We start from the raw sequence: 9,040 nt of genomic DNA on the forward strand, positions 1-9,040 counted from the left end.
ACATTTATATTCAAAACAATACGGCCATGTTCATAACAGGTATTCAAGCTATGCGCAGATATTTGTGACTGAAAATCACACGTCACTGCCAGTTCAGCCATTTAATTTTTCCATGTTATGGTTGTCCCTTTTTCCGAGCGAAGTTGCTCTGTCCGTTTTTTGCAGATCCATTAAGGCCTGGGTATGCTAGAAATGAACTAGTTAGTAGGAAGTGTTGTTCGGCCACATATAAAGGCAGAAGAAAAAAAAGATTCAAGCGGTTTGTTTGAGGCATGCTGAGGCTTGAAAGTCTCTTGAATCGTTCTTTGGTCTGGCCCTTCGCCTGAGACCAGTTGCCCTCGGGGAATGCTAACGTGAAGCTGTTGCCCCTGACAACCCAGGTACCAATTCTTGGAGGGGTTCGAAGGGTGTCTGGGCTGTGTGAGAAGGTTGGACATTTCGCTTTCAATGCGCCATTGCACTGAAAGGAGCCAGTTGAATCCTAATAAGGATGTGTGGAAGCCTCCATGTGCACATACTTCAGGCAGGTCCAACTAGGAGTAGACCCTGGGGCAGACCCAGAACATGCTGGACGGATTATATATCCCACCTGGCGTGGTTCCATTCAGAGGTGTGTATGGGCTACTTTGCTTAGTCTGCTACCATGTTATATGGTGATGTACGTCTTAGACCGCCAGCCCATGAGGACACCAGTATATATGATGCAACCAGAAATCCAATCTGTCGGGTTCAACTGAGGAGTGTGAAAATCTTTCTTTTGCCCTCATGTTTTTGCTTTAATTAGAGAGAGGAATAGGTACTTGGGCCATCTAGAAGGGCCATTTTGGGCTACTTGGACTGATTAGGAGACAGGCTCAAGCTGACCTTCTAGAGGCCACGGCAACAAATCCTGGACGGGTAGTGTACAGCGGGTTTTTCCTGCTGCCACAGGAAACAAGGTTGATGAACCAAAACAGTGAAGTTGCAACCCCCCCAAAACCAAAACTGTGAGCTAAAAGATGCTACCGTAGAGCTGCAAATCATGCAGTCAGTTAACACTTTGACTTGTGATTTGCAGTGTTTATCAGCCTCAAATATCTGCACGTAGCCTCAGAGATTCTCTTTGATGATTCTGGCTGTCAGGTGGGTAAACCCTCTGAAGCATTTACACCATCATGAGACGCTAAACCTCTCCAGAGAAGCCCAGGCTAATGAAACAGCTTTATGGTTAGTAACTCTGTAGGTCAGGTCACACACCTATTTATTGGTGGGGAAACCGGAATACATTACTGCCTGTAAGTGAGGAATGAATTTACCCAGCCACACCGTGCTGTTTAAAAGACGTTAACGACATCAGGCACGGTGGCTGAATAGGACTTCTCAACAGTTACACAATGTCTATGGGTGTCACCTGTTGTGGATGTGGATATATATGGATATATTATAACTGAACAAAATGCCCAAAGAGAATCACAGGTTTTACAGACAACACCAATATCTGCCCTTTAGTTTGTCAAACCGATATATCAGTCTAACCCTGAAACTGAGTGCATTAGCAGTTGTCTTGATACCGCAGTGTCTCCAAGCCAGGTAGACGCACGGACGCAGGTAACTGTAAGAGGTAACGCCAAACCCGCAGAGAGGAAGTCTATCACGCCTAAACCAACCCAGCAGTTCACTTTCACAGCTGGGAGACTGTTGTGTTGTTGATGATCATTGATGATTTTTTTGCTAAAAGTGCTGCAGGGTTTTCAGCCTCCATCACTGATTGTCCCTGGACACCTATGTATGAGCTTTACATGTGTGTATCTGAGTGTGTGTTGTGAGAGAGAACAAGAGTTATGTCTTGTCAGTGCTCGGGTTATACCACCAGAATGTATCAGGGTTCTCTGACTGACTTAGATATCACATCCAAGGATTCGTCAATCATCTTTAAAACCACTATGTGTAGAATTTAGAAATGTGCAGCTGTGGTGCTCTTCAGTGTTACTGTCTGACACTGAGATGAATGGGCTGAGAGACAGAGTAAGGATTTTCTCCTTACTCTGAAACAAAAGCTTACGCCATCAGAATAGTTATAATCACATGCAAATTCTACAGATAATTCTTACAGTTAAGGCACTCACATACTGGCACATTGAAAGAAAAATGTCAATAATGCTCCATACAGTGGATCTAAGTGTCAGAGAGGACCCTCCGGCTCTGGTCTCTCCTTTGTGTTTGGAGGCAGCTACGCTGCATGAGCTTGACTAACCTGGCAAACCAGGCTGAGCTGACTAGCGTGCTACAGCTGATCAACAACAACAGGTGCACTGCCAAAACTTTGAAAACTTGCGCTCTACAATTTCTTGGATTTTCTGACGTAAATAGATCGTTTTGACGGTACCATTGCGAAATCACGTACTATTACACCCCTTCATCGTGAAGAAATGTATCCTCTGGTGGTTAAAATGAGCAGCTGCTGCTCAGTTGCAGATGCAGCTGTGCCAAACATTGTAGACAATATATAATGTATTGTCTCCCTGGTATAAAGGCAGATTTTAGACCCTCGTCTTTAATGTAGACAAACATTTAGGGTGTTTGTGGACAAAATTAAAGACGAGGGGCCTTGACATTATTATTCTCTTTTTGAATTTAATTTAAACTAGAGTAAAACTACAACAATTATGAAAGATATGTGTACACAAAGACATATACATATATACGGAGACACTTACACCTAAAAAATACTCACAAATATGTGAGAGGTAGAAAGCTGAAAGGCCTCTCCTAAGAACTTAAGGATCACATGAAATAGAAAATGGACATGACATGACATTGCTGAACAGCACAGAGCTCCATCAGATTTTCCTCAGGAGGGTCAAGACTAGCTAACGTGTAGTGATGAATTTGATTGTTTTTTTTTTATACATTGTAAAATTTTCCACACCATAAAGCTGTTAGGAAGCCCCGGAAACCCCTCCTGGCCCCATGTTTCTGTGTGTCAGTTAGTTTGAGGCAATTCACGCAACACTTGAGGTGCACCAGGTGAGCACAATATGAACTAAAATAAAGTCTCAAAACGATTAGATAACAATGATAATTAGATTAGATAATAATGCAAGACCCACTTTCATTAATATTGTATCTTAGTGGTTTAAATCCCTAAACAAACCGACTCACACAGTGAGTGAACCATGGGCTTTTTAGGTGCCACTGACACTTTAATTCATTTCATATTCAGATAAAATTCTAATATGATTTTAACAAACTTGTTTACACTTTGCTACATATATGCATCTCCGTCAGCCACATGACAAGTCCCCTTAGAATCCATCTCGGGTTTCCCAGGCTACATGCGAATTAGAGTCGGCCCTCCTTCAGTCCCGAGGGTGGTGGTAATGCACCTGAAGCTGGCAAGAACAATGGCTAATTTCTGTGTATCACGGGGGCAGACTCTGTACAGGTATTTCAACAGACCATTTACTGACGTAGTTACACTTGGGAATAATAAAGGTTGAGCGTGCATCTTAGATAGGCCTCCCAAAGTGGTTTGGCAATTGGATTTCAGTCCATCCTCTAATGGTCAGCTTTTTGGCTATCAAATAGCTCTCTGATCCACCCACGACGCATGAAGTGCACAAGTGTAAATGGGGCTCTTGGGAGCAGTGGCCATGCTTTGCCTGGTTGGTAATCCACACAGGATTTTTTCCTGTGTGAAACCAGGCTACATATCCCCACTGATTGGTGAACTCTCTGTTCTGTCTTTCTCTCGGTTTTCTCATAAATGTCAGGTTTTGGCTGCAGGAGAGGACAGAGCAGCGTATTAACCCGTAACCAGCATTAATTTGTATTCTGCTACTCACTGTAGCATCACCACAGCAGCAGTGTCTGGAGTCAGACTACTTACCTGAGGCGTCACATACTACCAGTCCAGCACCTCCTCCTCTTCCTCTGTTGCCCCAGTGGTTTCCAGTCCACCAGACCAGTCCTTGCGCTCTACCAGACACTTGTGAATGTCTTTATTGTGTGGATGTAAACAACAACCTCAGCACATACTCGTCCTGCCTCCTCTTTACGGCTGCTCATTCTTTCTTTTCATTGTTCTTTCTCCTCTCTGTCGCTCTGTTTACAGCTGTTGGCAAGGCTCCTGCTGCCCATCTCCACTTGTATGCTTTGTTTGGGTTTTTATACATGCCTGTCTCTGTTTCCTGGGCGCCTTGCGTTGTATTTTACATGCTTTGCTTGCTGGTTTATTAATAAAGTTGTGTCTTCAGGCAATATCCGATGTGTTCTTTTTTCTTTTAACTCTTTAGTGTGTTAAATCTTGTTCCTGTCGGCTGCAAAAATGTGTTTACTGCAGTCAAAGCGCCGCTATCAGGAGAAATGGAAAATCTGAATGGAAAAAAAATAGATGTTACTGCCATGAAATACAGGCTGGTAAAAGAAATGAAACATAGTACAAATGGAAACCATACAGGGCTGGAAGGTAGGCAATCATCAGGTGGCACATGGACATCCATAATCTTTAAGACAAAAAAAAACCTCTTACACTGCAGTGTCGTCCCCATTTATTTTATTCCACATGGACAAGACGACGTTTCAACCACAAATGGCTTCTCAGGTTAAGGTAAAGGTGTGATCACACCTGTATATGTACCTTAGATGAGCTGTGAATACATGTAACATTTCATCAGTAAATCAGGTCATTGTTAAAATACGTGTGATTCAATATGCCAGATTAATGTTGGGTAATCTTACCTGCAGGTATATCAAAAGTCTTAATAGGCCCTTAAGACTTTCTCAAGGACCTTTTTTGGCAAGATTGAAAGAAGATATAACACAAACTTCTTCTTACAAATTGAAAAGTTGAATTCATAAGCAAAAAAAAATACGATACACTCAGGGGGGTTTGCTTCAACAAGTTGCTAAAACTTTGGTCTGGTATGAACAGTAGTCTCTGGAGGCTAATGTTAGCCAATGGTAGCAAACGTAAGGTACATATTGCTGCCGCGAGTGACATTACTGAGTCAGTGTGCTGACTCTTTTAGGAGTGCTACTGATGTTTTAGCATTTTACCATTATCCAGCGAAGTCACTTGTGGCCACGATGGCAATTGCTAGTCTTTTAAGTGAAAATAGCAACACCACAATGCAAATATACTCAATTTCAAGCATTGGAGAACCTCCAATAACGGATTGTTTGGCCACTTGGAGACAGCAGAAACACAACACTGACCATAGTTCAATATTTGTTCTTTTATCTCTGGTCTCTGTGTTCATGAACTCTTTTCATTAACTTATAAAAACACTGATCATAGCCACATTGAGTGCTAAAAGCACAAAAGTATTATCAGCAAAATGTGCTTAAAGTATTAAAACTAAAAGTTGTTATTTTGAAGCAGAATAGCCAGTGTTATAAGATTGTATATTATACTACTAGATTATTCATACTGATGCATTAAAGTGTGGACAGCACTTTAATGCATTGTATTTAAGATGCCCATTGTAGATATTTTAAATCTTAACCTGCAAAGTAACTGCAACTATGGCTATACTATAAAGTACTATAAAGTAGCATAAAATGAAAAACTCAGGTATAATATATGTAATTATAAATGATTCAGTAAATGTACTTTCCACCACTGTTATTGAACATTTCGAAGAGAAAAATATGTTGTTTTTTTGCATCCATGGTGACATAACAGGCCACAAAACCAGACTGAACAGATGAATACAGTATGGTGTGCTCACACACAAACACACACACACAGAAAGAGATCAGGTTCATGTGTTAACTAGCAACCGCAGTCCACCCTCCCAGTGTCATTTATCACCCTCCTGTCCTCCCCACACAGACCAGTTTCTCCCAGTATGGCCAAGCTGCTGCCACTTCACCCTGGTCTGGGACAGCTGGTCATGGGCCCGCAGCCCCACACGGCTCCGAGCAGCACCACACCCTCCTCCACAGCAAGACGGACAGGTGGGGGATCCAGGCAGACATGGATGGAGGTAAGTGGTTTTTCAGCCTTCAGTTTCCTGTGCTATATTTAGGGCTTTTGTATTATTTCATGATATTAATAGCTAATGAATATGTTTTATGTCAGCTGGGTTTCAGCCTGGCCTTGTTTGGTGCCACTTTCTAATAATAAAGAGTATCTATGTTGTAACTAATGGCCTTATTAATGGTTAATAGATCTGTCTAATGCCTTACATAGTAGTTATAAGCCATATTAAAAACACAGTGTGCACACACAGTGGATTGTTTAATTGAAATAAAATGTAATGAATTATATAGATCACTTTTCACTTTCACTTTCACATTGAAGGGTACTACTTCGCAGTTCACACACACAACCTGGCAACACTAAACCTTTTCTTGTAAATGGCTCATTAGAAATGTATAACCAGCGTTTTAAAAAAAATGCAAAATATATGATCCATAATACTATACTTAATAATGTATAGAGCCAAACACGTCTTCATTTCAGTAAATTGATGGTAATATTCTGTACACTCTCAAAATAGCTATCATTCTCCAGCCGAGTGTTGACACAACAAAAGAACTGGTCACTGGCACACCAAATAACAAATAAGTTGGACTCATCGTGGACAACAAACCCACTTTGGACCAATACGCTACTGATATCCATGAAAGAGATCAGAGCGCTCTGCTGCTCCCCTCCTCCACCCTGTTCCCTCTGCTTCTTCGCCATGCTGACCCTTTCCAACAAAGAGTTACTTAACAGTGTCAGTCACACCAACAGCAGAGCCCACCATGGCAAATTATACTAACCCCCCCATCGATCCACACCTCACATTATATCTGTCTGGCTGCATGTTTCGTCCCCTCTGCAGCAGCCCTGAACATAATATCTTGCTGAATACTATGTATAGAAAGTGCATGCATGCGTATGTGTATAAATGAACACATGCTCATCGTTTTGCGTATTTGTATGTGAGGCATGAACATGTGCAGATTGTGAAAGCAGATGTTACTCCTGAGAAACTCTCATATCTTTACTTCCCTAAAGTAGCCTCAAAGTGACATTAAATACTTCCTCCATCCTCATCTGAACCCCTCAGTCCGCCCAGTGACCTACCATCCGGGCCGGCGCCTCACCCTGATGCAGGTGGAGCCTCGGATCCACAGCAGACTGGTGAGCATCCAGTCAGCCTTAATGGCAGTGGACCCTGATGGGACAGGGCTGGTGAACAAAGATGAGTTTGGACGAGTCCTGAGGAGCCTGCTGTCTGCCAGCCAGAACCAGCTCGACACAGTGCTCAACGAGGTGAGGTGGGGGGCATTCATCTTCCTCTCTGTACACATGGAGGTCAGAGCTCAGAGTGCAAGGTCTCCCAAAAGCACTTCAGCAAGGCGGCTAGGGCTTGTGTCTGTGTAGCAAGTCCTTATCAGTTGGGCTTCAGTGTGGGACATCCAGAACGTTCACTCCTCTATTTCTGTGAGGGCCTTATTGTAAATAGTGACAGCAGTAGGTGCTTGTGAAAAACATCTGGACACAAGCGTTAAACAGCAGTAAAGTGACACCTTTATTTTTCCTTTTATTCAGTGTTCAATGTCAGAAGCTTTTCTTCAGTGTTCTGCTTGATGAGTTGGTCACACTGTCCAGCTAACAAGATGAAAGATTACTGGTTCAATCTCTGACCAGCTCTACCACAACACACTCCCTAAGCGATGGCACACGTTCCAGTCAGTATACAAGATGCGACCAAGATCTTCGATCTCTGCGCCATTTGTTCCTCCATTGCTTGACAGGATTGATCGATTGATTGTATTTATGGGTTATTAGACACAGGAAAAAAAACAAAACAAAAAACAACAAAATCCGAAGGATAACACTTGATAACACAAAGTGAAAACACTTATTCCCAACATCGTCCCAAGATGTTGGAAGAAAACGAAAACACAAAGAAACACAAGACATTCAACATAAAAACTAAACAACACAATCCCGATATTCAAAAGCACATTGCCACCATTTAAGAAATAAAGGATAAACTCCCACCTCAAAACAAGAACAGCTAAAGTAACAATATCATCGCAAATGTCATTATAAATACCCTGTTCCATAAAAACGTCCTAACCTGACTTCTATAAGCTCCTCTCTTATTCAAAAACATGATGTGTAACGGAGGGCTGTAAAAGAAAATAACGTCTGGTTACATTATTTACTCGAGCATTGAATAGATACTGAATAATATCAATTTGCATCACCTGCAGTTTGTTCCTAAGTTTAGCTGTCAAACCACTGTGCCGAGCAGGACATGCGTCCGTATCCATGATGACACGAACAGTTCCTTAACAGAAACGTCGAGGAGCCTTGTTCTGCGAAACAGGAACTTGAGTTTGCTGGCACAGGATGGACCAACCATCAGAAGTTCTGACCCTTGGCTCCCACCTCCCTGCAATAGACATACACACATTGACTTCGATATACAGTATGTGGCGCTTTTGGGTCCATTGCATTCTGGTTATCCAACTGGGAGAAGATCCTGAGGCAGATCTAGAACACATGAGAGGGATCATGTATTCCATTTGGCCTAGGATTGCCTTGGAAACCCCCTGGAGAAGCTAGAATAAGCCAGGGAGAAGGACTTGTGGGGTAGATTGCTCAACCTGCAACCACTGTGACCTGGACCCAGATAAGGAATTTGTTCTCTGGGCCTTTCGTTTTGATTCTGCCATCTTAGAATTTCCAGAACCCCCCCCCCCCTGTTGTTATGTGAGGTAGCATCCAATAGATGGCAGTAGAAGACCTTTTTTAAAAATCTCTTCCAGGCAGCTGACATTGACAAATGATGCTCTGTGGCCGTGGAGATGGCTCAGAGGAGAAGTGAGTCTGGCAGCTGTTAAAGCAGACGTTTTTGTTTGCACCTCTGTTGCGTTGGCTGATCCAACCCACAGATTATTCTTTGCTATGTTTTATTCTAAGTAAAAGATGAAGGAATACATTTAGAAACGCCTCTGGGCTTTGAAAGCAGCAGCGGTGATGTTGCTGGGTGATGCATCCATGAGGCCTAATGAGAGCGTTGAGGCCTTGTTTCGGGATCCCTTTCCTCTC

Source organism: Enoplosus armatus, chromosome 22, assembly GCF_043641665.1.
Source record: "Enoplosus armatus isolate fEnoArm2 chromosome 22, fEnoArm2.hap1, whole genome shotgun sequence".
Lineage (NCBI taxonomy): Eukaryota > Metazoa > Chordata > Actinopteri > Centrarchiformes > Enoplosidae > Enoplosus > Enoplosus armatus.